Source organism: Trachypithecus francoisi, unplaced genomic scaffold (genome assembly GCF_009764315.1).
Source record: "Trachypithecus francoisi isolate TF-2019V2 unplaced genomic scaffold, Tfra_2.0 Contig01579, whole genome shotgun sequence".
In the NCBI taxonomy this organism is placed as follows: domain Eukaryota; kingdom Metazoa; phylum Chordata; class Mammalia; order Primates; family Cercopithecidae; genus Trachypithecus; species Trachypithecus francoisi.
Window position 1 is genome coordinate 35,635,674 of NW_022681442.1, and position 12,939 is coordinate 35,648,612.

Sequence of the window (12,939 nt, forward strand, 5' to 3'; positions counted from 1 at the left end):
TCACTGTGGTTTAATGAACAACTTCAACATGGAAAAAGAAATGTAGGCTGGGCACGGTGGCTCAGGCCTATAATCCGAGCACATTGGGAGGCAGAGGCGGGAGAACTGCTTGAGCCCAGGAGTTCAAGACCAGCCTGAGCAATACAGTGAGATCTCATCTCTACAAAAGCATTTTAAAAATTAGGCAAGTGTGGTGGCATGTGCCTGTATTCCCAGCTACTCAGGAGGCTGAGGTAGGAGGATCACTTAAACCTGGGTGGCAGAGGTTGCAGCAAGCCAAGCACCACTGCATTCCAGCCCAAAAGAGCTAGACCATGTCCCAAAAAAAAAAAAAAAAAAGAAAGAAAAGAAAAAAAAAGAAATGTAGGGTTAAATATGCAAAACTAATTAAATACAGATCTAGAAATGTTCAAAATTCTAGTGTACCTGTGGGTCACATACCATTCTGGTATGCAGTTGATATTGGTATACAATTATAAAGGAGTTTAAAATTAAAAATTAAAATACAGAAGCAGTTCTTGGTTCAGGTAAACCTTAGTCTTTATTACTCCCTGAAACTATGACTTCTCACTGTGCCCAATATAAAAGATGCTTACCCACACATACACCTTTATTGACCTTTGTTCTGTTCATATAATTTTCGGTCACCAGGCATGGCATCTCTTTCCCTCTATCTAAATTCAATACTATTCAAACTTCCTTTCAAATTCTGCTTCCTATAGGGACATGTAACCTTCTACAATACACACTAAATCTCTCCTTTCTCTGAATTAAAGAGTAGCCAGTGCTCACCATTTATTACAAACTGCTTTATACTATTACATAATTTCATTATTTAAGTTTTACCTCCCCAGATAATTTATAAGCTTCCTAAATGCAAGTTTTACTTAATATTTCTCGTTTTTCCCTCACAAAAACCAGAAGACTGGGTAAACAGGTACCTAACCCATATATTTTTAAGCGATTCATTCTCTCATTTTCAAATCAAATATGACTACGATTTTAGATTAAATCAATTTATAGCAAACTTCAAAGAGCATGTAAACTTTTTTGCTGCAATAATTTGGAACTTGGTTTAAAACACACTGAGTCAGAAACCACTCCCACAACCCCCCATCTTTTTTTTCACTCTGTCTCCTAGGCTGAAGTGCAATGGCATAATTATGGCTCACTACAGCCTCGCCCTCCTGGGCTCAATTGATTCTCCCACCTCAGTCTCCCAAGTAGCTGGGACTACAGGTGTGCACCACCATGCCAAGCTAATTTGTCCAATTTTTTTTTTTTTTTTTTTTTAGCGATGGGGTTTCACCATGTTGCCCAGGTTGGTCTTGAACTCCTGGTCTCAAGCAATTTGCCCACCTCAGCCTCCCAAAGTGCTGAGACTACAGACATGAGCCACCACACTCTGGCAGAAATCACCTTTTTAATAGGTAGGAATTGGGAGAAAAATCTGAACTAATTTGTCCAAAGTGACATAAGCACCATTGAATTCAGTATAGGAAAGGGATTACTTTCATCTCGTGCTCTTTTCTTCTGTTTGTCATTTCGCTGTGACAGTGATTTAGAATAGGCAGATTTTGATTTAGAATACACGAGGGGAGGGAAGAAAATCAAAAGACGTACTGCTGTTTGCTGGGAGAACATGTTATCACGTGATCCATTCCTGCTCAGCTTCACTAAATAATATAAATGGTTTTTCTCTAGGTCTATACAGCACCTGCCTCCATGATTAGAAACTGCATGTCCACATCTTAGTATGTAGCACTAAAATCCACACACTTTCACGAGCCAGAAATCAAGATTCATCCTTGATTCCTCCATCCCTTACTCCCCACATTAACCCATAAGCAACCCTGGTCAACTCTATCTCAAAATCAGATCTTGGGCCGGGTGAGGTGGCTCACACCTATCCTAGCACTTTGTGAGGCTGAGACAGGTGGATCACCTGAGGTTGCAAGTTTGAGACCAGCCTGACCAACATGGAGAAACCCCGCCTCTACTAAAAACACAAAAGTAGCTGGGTGTGGTGGTGCATGCCTGTAATCCCAGCTACTCGGGAGGTTGAGGCAGGACAATCTCTTGAACCTGGGAGGTGGAGGTTGCGGTGAGCCAAGATCGCGCCATTGCACTCCAGCCTGGGCAGTAAGAGCAAAACTCCATCTCGAAAAAACAAACAAAAACCAAAAAAGAAACAACAGCTCTTGTATTTCCCTTCTTCTCTTCCTGTCCACTGTCATCATCTTAGTCCAGGCCACCATCATTTCTAACATGAATGAAAATAGTCCTCACAACTGGCATCCATGCTTCCACCTTGTCTACCACCCTCCTCTGAGTCCACTCTCCACACAGGAGCTAATGTTCTTCTTAAAATAAAATAGATCACAAAGCTCCCCTGCTTAAAGCTCCTTGGTGGTTTCCCAAGTGTCTTACTCTGTTCTGGCTGCTGTAACCGAGTACCATAGACTGGGTGACTTATTTCTCACAATTCTGAAGGCTAGAAAGTCTAAGATCAAGGCACTGGCGATTTGGTGTCTGGGGAGGGCCTACTTCCTGGTTCACAGAGGGCCATCTTCTCACTGTGTCCTCACATGACAAAATAGAGCTCTCTGGGGTCTCTTTTATAAGAGTACTAATTCCATTCTTAAGGGCTCTGCCCTCATGACCTAATCACCTCTTAAAAAGGCCCCACTTCCAAATGCCATCACACTGAAGAATACGTTTCAATATATCAATCTGAGGATGGCAAAGGGGGACATAAACATTCAGTCCATAGCGACAAGGCACTTAAAATTTAAACCCTTTACAAAGGCCTGCAAGAAACAGCAGTATCTGGTCTTGGGCCTTTTTCTTCAACTTCATCTCACACCACTCTCCTCACTGTACATATACTCCAATAAGCTGCCACAGATTCCAGCTCCTCAAATATTCTTCCTATCCTTCCTATCTCAGGCCTTTGCATCAGCTGTTTCCTACTTGAAATGTGCTTTCTTCCATTCTTCAAAAGGCTAGATCCTTCTCATCTTTTAGGTCTCAGGTCAAATGTCACCACCCCAGAAGGGCCCTTCCCTATAAACCATCCCCTCCTCAAAAAAAAAAAAAAATTGTTCGCCACTTTATCCTTTTGTATTTCTTTTTTGTAACACTTACATCTTACATCTCTGGCAATATTTTATTTGCCAATTTATTTTCTATCTATCTCTACCACTGGAATATAAGCTGCATAAGGATGAGAACTACATCTGTAATGTTCTTTACTGTATCACCAGCATGTGGGATGGTACCAGGCTTATAGCTAGCACCACATCTACATTCTAAGCATTGGGAATATGGCAGTAAACAAAACAGACAAAAATCCCTCCCCTCACGGAGATAACATTTTACTGATTATTTAGGTAATAAGCAAGGCAAGTAAATTATAATGTATATTCAAAGGCAACAAATGCTACAGAGAAAAATAAAGCAAAGATGGAAAGGCAGAATCAGAGTGCTATAATTTTAAATATGAAGTCAGGGAGCCCTCACTTGAAAAGGTCTTTTTGGAGTCAAGATCTTAAGGAGCTGAGGAAGCCAACAATCCAAGAAAAGAAAACAGTAAGTGCCATGACCCTGAGTGTGCAATGTGCCTAACACATTTGGGGAACAGCAAGAAAATCAGTATGACCACAACAGAAAGCATTAGAGGGAAAGCTAGAAGATGAGGTCAGAGAAGTAACAAGGGGACAGAAACAGGCCCTGATAGAAACTATAAAGGCTTTGGTTTTATTCTGAATCAGAGAGGAAGCTACTGGAGCATTGCGGGCAGAGAATTACCATGAGTTGAATTACTTCTATCACTTGGGCTGCCATGCTAAGAACAGAGTATTCAGGAGGGATTAAGAGTAAAGACAAAGAATATACAGTGCAATTATCCGAGTAAGAGTTGATGGTGGTTTGGTTGGTTTAATGAGGCATGGTTAAGATTGAATATATTTTGAAGTTAGCACCTACAAGATATCCTGACATGCTTTCTCTGAAAGCGACATGTCAAGGATAACTCTAGAAGTTCTGACAGCAATGGAAAGAACTGAATTGCTATTTACCGAGATATAAAAGATTGTTAAAGTAGTAGGAAAGTATACCAAAAGTTCCATTTTAGGCATGTAACATTTGAGATGTCTATCTGACATCCAAGAGGAAAGGTGGACTGTGTAGGCTGTGATAGACTACACAGGGCTAGGTGGATGATGAAATTTGGGGAGTTATCGGTGTGCGTATATGTACATATGTACTTTCAAGTACTTGGAGCAGGATGAAATCACCGGGGAAATAAACAAAAAGAGCAGTCCAAGGCGAGCCTTAAGATTCTGTAACACATTCAACAGGAAGAGATTAAAAAGAACCAGCAAGTGAGACAGGAAAGAAAAGACCAATAAGACTTAAGGTAAATCAAAGCAAAATGAAGAAAATGTTTCCTGGATAAGGGATTGAACAACTCTGTCAAGTAAGAAGATGACTAACTAGACTTAATGTGAAGATCACTGGTACCATGGATTAGAAGAGTTTCAGTGGAGTTATAGAGGAGAAAGGCTGACAAGCTTGGATGTTAAGGCAAAATGGGAAGAGAGGAAGTAGTGACGTAGTGCAGACAACTCTTTCAAGGAGTTTTACGATAAAGGAGTTGTTTTTTTTTTTTAATTTTATTTCTTGTGTTGTAAAGGTGGGAGAAATTACAGTATGACTGCATGCTTACTAAAATAATCTAGTAAAAATAAAAAAATTGATGATGGAGGATAGGAAAGAAATGCAGCAGCGAAATCCTTCAGGTTAGAAGGGACAAAATCTAGTGAACGAGTTGAAGAGGTGAACTTAGAAAGGAGCAAACATGATCCATCTATAGTAACTAGAGGGGAGGATAAATAAAGATGCTAGCAGGTGCGCAGATGTGACTGAGAGAGTCTGTGGAATGAAATGACAGCCTGCGGGCCAAATCTGGCCTGCTGCCTGTTTCTGTAAATTAAGTTTCATTGGAATACAGCCACACTCACTCATTTACATATTGCCTATGGCTTCTTTTGTGTTACAATAGTTGCACCAGAAACCATATGGCCCACAAAGCCTAAAATATTTACTATCTGGCCATTTACAGAAAAAGCTTGCCAACCTTGGAATAATCCAACTGGATTAATCCAACTGTTACTGAGCTGAGAGTCAGATGCGAGGCTATGAGGAAAGGTAGGCAAGGACATAGGAAGTACAGCATTTAATGAGACAATGACCCAACAATAAGTTTTACATCATTCCTAGTTTCTGGAGCTCAAAATGAACATTCTATGAGCAATCAATCATCACTTTAATTTTGTTCCTTATCTTTAAAAACATTTTTTTTAAATAGAGATGGGGTCTCACTATGTTGCCCTGGCTGGTCTCAAATTCCTGGGTTCAAGCAATCCTCCCAGCTCAGCTGCTCAATGTGCTGGGACTACAGGCATGAGCCACCTCCCCAGCCTTTAAATGTTTTTACATCTATTGCTACATTCATTTCAAACTGGCTTTACTGATAAGGAATAGGGTATGGTTTTGACTATTACTAAGAGATCTCTCAAAAAGGGAAAGGTAAGAAGAAATGTTATATATATTTATTTCTTCTTACCTTTCCCTTTTTGAGAAAGGTTATACATACATATTTATAAATCGGCATTTCAAGTTATTTGCTATTTTTAAAAAATCTTCAAGACAGATGAATATAATAAAGGTTTTCACCATAATGAATAATTTTACAGTATTCCATCATACTTTACATTTCAGCGTACAAAAATGAAATTATATGAAAAGAAATATACACATTTTTTCAAAGAAATCTCCACCTTAGTAGAAAGCCAAAATTTCTGCTTGGTTTTCCAAAGGCCTCATATAAAGATTTACCTTAAACAGTCACCTTATTTTCTACTACCTCATTTCCAAAGAACACATACTGTTATAGTGAAACCAATCTCTACTCCAACCTGGATCAGACTATAATCATTTTTAACTCCATCCTCTCTTCAGTTATTCTCTGTGCCTATCAAAGCCACATTCATAACTAGAAATACATTTAAAGTTATATATTCTTCACAAAATCTTCCTAAATGGGTCAACCTGCTCACTTCCTTCCCATCAAAATTGACTTAAAATACAATTGTGCATTCATTTATCTGTTTTTTCTGTTGTGTTTGCTGTATATTAATATGAACTCTTTAACTAGAAGACAAGAATTCTTATTCTCACGTTATTACTTAGATGCCAAGCACCACAGTCATTATTCTCAACACATGCTTGTTGATCTGTGCACCAGAAATAAAAAAAAATAAGTCATATATCCACCATCCACTCAGTCTAGTACATATAATCCTTGCCTATCCACGCAGTTGCACATACTCATACATAATGGACACTCAAAAAATGTCTGTAGGTTGAATGAAAGTGGATTGAACATATGCACAAATGATGAATAAATAAAGGGAACCTTTTATAAGGTATAGGAAAGTGGCAAACTACAGAAGGATGTGAATGATCAATCTGAAACTTTAGACTTAAATTCATAAGGGCCATATATTCATCAGAACACTTTCTGCTCCAATTCAAACCAATTTATACATAGAATTCTGGCACAAGGACTGAGAAGGACACCAGGATAGCTCACAAAATCAAAAGTAGGTACCACTTACCATGTTCCCTGAGACTGAAAGTGGCACTACCACCATCCATCTCCCATCTCCTTATGGCATCACTTTCTCCCACTACACAGATGTGCTTTTCATACACGTGGTAAAGAATGTCACCAGCACCTTCCCAGATCAACAATTTTCAGAGAAAAGGTACTACCTTTGTCCTAGCATTCGCCTATAAATGTTGAAAAAGGATTCTGACTGGTTCTGCATGAGTAACAGCAATCACTGTTGCAATAGGGATGACCAAGCTCAGGTTATAAGACAGTAAGACTGACGGAGAGCCCACCAACCACTCAGAATAGGGGAGGAGTGGTTCCCTAAATGAAGAGATACTGAGTTGACAAAAACAATATATGATATGTCTTCTACCAGCCACAGCCTTCAACAAACCAATTTTAATCAGGAGTTGACGATAAGCTTACTACATTTTGAAATTATTTGACTTTCCTCATGAAATGACACCTATGTGAAGCCCACTTAATTTTCTGAAACTTCACATCATGTACCTTCATTCTAATATTCTGACACTTGTTTCATGCAGCCATACCAGTCACAGCTTTAAATTTTTAGTCAGACTTTGCTCACAACTTTTCAAGATAAATTAATACAAATCATTTTGGTCAGTCATCACATAGCAGTCTCTTATTTACTTGACTACAACTAAAGCTTTCATTCTTCATTACATTACTTTTTCTGAGTAGTTTGGTTCAAATAGTACAAACTGAATATTCCTTAACCAAAATGCTTGGAAGTAGGCCAGGAGCAGTGGCTCATGCCTGTAATTGAGTGGCCCACGCCTGTAATCCCAGCGCTTTGGGAGGCCGAGGCAGACAGATCACTCGAGGTCAGGAGTTTGAGACCAGCCTGCCCAACATGGCAAAGACTCGTCTCTACTAAAAATACAAAAAAAAAAATTAGCCAGACATAGTGGCATGCTCCTGTAGTCCCAGCTACTCGGGAGGCTGAGGCAGAAGAATTGCTTGCACCCGGGAGGCAGAGGTTGCCGTCAGCCGAGAAGATCACGCCACTGCACTCCAGCCTGGGTGGCAGAGTGAGACTCCATCTCAAAAAAACAAAACAAAACAAAAAAGCTTGGAACTAGAAGTGTTTCAGATTTCAGATTTTTGAGGATTTTGGAATATCTGCACTACTTACTGGCTGAATATCCAAAATCCAAAATGTTCCAATGATGATTTCCTTTGAGCTTCATGTCAGCACTAAAAAAGTTTCAGATTTTGGAGTATTTTGGATTTCAGGTCTTCAGATTTGGGATGCTCAACCTTTAGGAAAATTCTTAGCATTCAGAATTACTTTACCTCTTCAGGAATAACACAGTACCCATGTGAATCCCATGGGAGGAAGTCAAACAAATGTTATATAGGAAAAAGTTACTTAATGACATAAATGATAACGTGGTATCCTCAACTCAGCTCTACGGCTCTCTACTCAATGTACATTATTTTCTGACAAAATGAAAATTCACGCCTTTGTAAAAAAATGGCCCTGAACAGAAATCCATTTGCTGGTGAAGTTCAGAGAAGAACACAGTTATGATAATTAAACCAATAATGTAAGGTGGTATACTATACAATAGCTATTTCAGTAGTTAAATAAATAATCTTATTCCTAATTTATGGTTATACTTATGTGTATACTTACTGCATTTAGAGGAATTTTATGATACTGTAGTATCCAAGAATCTTAGGATTTCAAAGATCCCAGGACCTATCCAACACAAACAGTAAGAGACATCTGTGTTTCGAGGGTAGAAAAAACATGTTTTTTTACACGGGTACAATATTTTCCACTACATTTCCAAAGTTTTCCTTATAACACCATAGATTTGTTGGCATATTTTTCCTCCTTTTTTGTCTACACCCAGACATTCACGATTGTCTTCAAGAAACTAATCATAACACGATAGTGATTCCCAAGTCCCGTTCCTGATTCATAATGAAGATGCTATTAGTCACAATATAAACATATATGAGATAACTTTTCTTTAGGTACATTGCTTTGCACTTACTAGACCACAACCATACTCTTCTGGCCATTCATACAGCTTTGAAACATCTATCTGCCACCTTTATCTCCACTGTTCATTACCCAGAAGCCTTTAATGCCACCTTTCTATTTAGAAGGATGATACAGTTAAAGTTGTATTTGGATCTCTAATAAAACGTTAAGCAATAAACTATGAAACCAAAAATTACTTTTTTTGCTTAGATTAAAATGAAAACCCATGTTTAAGTATTTTATTTTGGCCAAAAAATAAAATACATAACTTATGAAAACTCATGTATACGTAAACTACAGGTTGAGGGTCTATTATCCGAAATGCTTCGGAACAGAAGGGTTTCATTCTTTTTTTCTTTTTCTTTTTTAGGATTTTAGAATATTTGCATTATACCAGTTGAGCACCTCAAATCCAAAAGTTCAAAATCCAGAATGTTCCAGAGAGCATTTCCTCTGACCATCATGTCAGCACTCAAAAGAATTTTGCATTTTGGATTTTTGGATTTGGGATACTTAACCTGTATTTTATTTTATTTAGTCCAATATTAAAACATACTAACTTACTACTTAATAGACTATATACTCCAGTAGTTCAATCTTTACCATACCTCTTTCTTCAGGAACAAAAGGCACACAATTTAACACTTGCACAATGTCACAATCAGGAACAGTGATCAAAAGAAGAGATGATATCTGGAAATGAAGACCAAGATTTTAAAACTTTTGACTACAAAAACTGTTCAATTACACGTCACATTCAACTTAAGGTGTATAAAGAAACCTAAAAAACACACACACACACACACACACACACACAAAACTAAGAAAACCTCTCTACACTTAAGCATATATCATTGATGCCCAGTGATAACATGTCATAAATTTGCAAAAGTCACAATCTAAAGCCTAGAATCAATCTGACTCAGTATCTTCATTTATTACAAGAAAAAGAAAATGAGCCTTGCCCAAAGTCACAAAACTAGAACTAATATCTGGATCTGATTCCAACTCAGTTATCCTACAACCACAATACTAACCCTTAACACTCATTTCTGGTATCTAATATGCCATGAAAACTGCTCACCATGAGACGCCAATATCCCATACAGAATTGAAATACTCACAGCCTACACACCTGGGACCAGATAATAAACAAAAATTTCAAGACTGTGTTAAAACCTTTTCTTCTGCTTATAGCACTTTGCCACAAAACCTTCAGTAGCATACCCGAAGGAATGTCGGCAAGATTAAAGTCTCCTATCATTAAAAAAAAAAAAAAAGTTGTATTAAGTGCTCTAAAGTATGCAATGTCAGAACGCCTCAATGAGAACAATTCTAAACAACTATATACAGAAAAGCAAACAATAAAAATAAACTTAAAAGGCATTTAAAGTATATCTCGAAGTCAAATTATAGATTTAGGCTAAAGTACAGTCCCTCTGTAATGTTTCAAAATACAGAAACTTCTGGGATTACAGCATACTATTACCAGAGAGACTAGAACAGAATCCGAAGTGTGACCATGGCAAAAAACTGAAGCATTTAAAAGTTCATACATTATCAATGCATATAGTGGGTGTTCATTGTGGTCACTGTCTTTTGTCCTTCCATAAAACCAGATATAAAACGTTTTAAGTGGTCATTATACTTATTTTCACTGCAACAAACAGGAAACATTTGGTTGTGTAACATACCTACATTTTATTCTCCTCCCCCTTTTGTTGGCAATTTTCTGCATCCAGGGATGATCTAATTTATAGTTTTTATAGCAAAAATCAACATTGTTTACTATGCTTACCTTCCCCAGGAAATCCCAATACCCTCAAAGTGTTAAAAGAACGCAATGTCTCTTTATAAATTTCAGAAAAGAGAATTTTGCTGAAAGGTAGTGAATGCATTTCTATAAATTTGCAGTTAAACTCTGAAAATGTTAGGAAATTTCACTGAATCAATTTAAATGTTTTAAATTAAATCTGAGGATACCAACCTTAGAGTATACTCAAATCAGACCCCTTGCTGCAGAAAAAGCAATTCAATAATTACCAGTAACTAGATCTAACATGCACATATTCAAGTTAATAGAATTCCTATCCTGACAGTTTGGTGTCTTCATGTTTTATCACTGTGACAACTGTACAAATTCCAACATTCTTATGAATTCCTTGAACATTGACTTACTTTATTTTTCTAGGGTTGTTTTAGACGTTTGACAACATACTCAACAATGTTTGCACTCAAACAGCTCATATACACTACTTGCTATCAAATTTAAACCTAAAAAGAACACTGAGTCTTAACTGTTGTATTCTAAACTTTAAAGCTACATCTGTTTGATCGGTCCGCTTAAGAGTTAAAACATTTTTCCTTATATACATTCACTCCATATACTTTTCAATTACCACAGCCACCTAGGAAGAGACTGTCTACTTGACAAAGAGGACACCATGTAAAGAATAGAGTCAAAATGAACCCTACATGTGAGAAAGCCAGTTACAAAGAAATCCATCTGCCACTGGGTGTGGTTAGGGTCTGCGGGGAAGAGCACCTTTGGCCAACTCTGGAGAAGAGCGTGCGCTTCAGGGAGCTGGGCATCTCTGCAAGAAATGGCCCCCAATGACCATAGGCTGGGCCAGCAATGGGGACGCCGTCGAGTCGGGCCCGCGAACCTATAGCTCGAGGGGTGCGGTCTGCGGGGTGCCCTTGCTGTCTCCACCAACCAGGAAACCCGCCGAGTGAGTGCTTCGAGCGCCGCGCGCCCAGCTTCACCCCAAACACCGCGCCCGATCCGCCCCTTCCTCCGGGGTTCGGCTGCCCCGCGGCGGAGCGCGGAGGCACACCGTGCCCTACTCCCACCCAGCTCCTAGAATGTAGGAGAGTGTAGAGTTCAAAAACCCCGGACGTAAAACAATCCCAGGTTTAGAAAGTAAGGGTTAGCTCTAGCAGCCTGCAAAAGCGCTCGGCAAAAACACCCCGACTTCTCCAGAAAAACTTTGCGGCAAGTTAGGCGGAAGCGCTGAATGGCCGGGACTATTTAACTTGCGCTTCCTCTCACAAGAGGCGGATCCCTGGACCTGTTTGGGGGACCCTGACGGTCCACAAACTCGCCGTTTGCCTGCTGGTTGGCCCTCTAGAAGTTCCGGCATCCTAAAAAGTCTGGGCAGTCCCGCTCACAGGGAGTACCTGTCGTAGTCCCCATTGCCTGCGAGTCCCTGATGGCGGCCATTACACTTCCATCCGGGTATTGCTGAAAAGCTGATCGCAGCGCTACCGGGAGCGCACGCTACGGCGGAGGGATCTGCGCTGCACCTGGGACAAGCGGAAGAGAACGGAAGCCGGCAGGGTCCGCGCTCGGTCTGACGAGACTAGGCCCTGGAGCTGGGTTCGCCGCTGACCTTTCCACATAGGGCGCTGCCCCGGCGCCCACCACTCCAGTGACTCACTACCACCTCTTTGCTCACCAGCAGCTGCTGATCCTACTGCCAGTGAAATGGCAGACAAACGTCCACTTTGTGCTCTTCAGAGTAGACACCAGGAGCAGGAACTGCATGCACTTCGCAAGCCTTTGCTGACTGCGAATGGTCTCCACCCTGAGATTTTAACCAGTTCCGGTTTAGCAAATGGCGCCTCCCCACCCGTTGCTTCTGGCACACAGGTTTTAGCAACCATTGTAGCCCATGTCAAGGAAAGAAGCTGTCGCCAGTAGTTCTAGAAGACGTACTGAACTTCAGACATGGACATATTGAATAATTGATCAAAAACTGTCTTTACAATGAGAGGCTCGCATCCCCCTCAAAGGAATACTTCCTGTACCTCACAACAGGGCTGGACAGTTAATATGGTTGGCTTTACCCCAAAGGCCAGTATGGCTCCTCTTCTGTTCTTTATAAATCCAACCTATTAATTGATACCTCACTTTCTACATAATTCTACATAAATTATCTTCCTTTTAAAATGTGGGAGGGAATAAGTAGCGGCAAACGTTCAAGCAACAACAAAATACCTTGGCGCAGAAGGATATACCAATAAATTAAAAGCAAAACTATGATCTGATTTTTCACTTTTTTTTTTTATTCCATGTTTTCTTAAGTAGCATGTATGGCATTGACAGTTTTCTAGAAACTTTAAAAATGTGTGTGATACATAATTGTCTCAGAGTAGGCTTTTGAAAATGTCAACCTGTAGCCAAATGCAAGATTTTCTCCATCCTTTAATAAAAAGCACACTGAGAAATCCTCAC

General features: G+C 39.6%; 1 protein-coding gene across 16 annotated transcripts in view; it reads right to left on the bottom strand.

Moving 5' to 3' along the window:
• ZNF518A (zinc finger protein 518A) overlaps nucleotides 1-12,205 on the bottom strand; it is a 76,948-nt gene extending 64,743 nt beyond the window's left edge. For 6 of the 16 annotated variants that reach the window (XM_033187492.1, XM_033187445.1, XM_033187452.1 and 3 more), the window contains exons 1-3: nucleotides 11,883-12,131; nucleotides 9,311-9,395; nucleotides 8,346-8,411 (exon numbers count right to left, since the gene is read on the bottom strand). The gene's annotated coding sequence lies outside the window, so the exon portion shown is untranslated. The other 10 variants (XR_004431518.1, XR_004431514.1, XR_004431515.1 and 7 more) reach the window with 7 other exon arrangements.
• Between the last annotated feature and the right edge of the window lie 734 nt (nucleotides 12,206-12,939).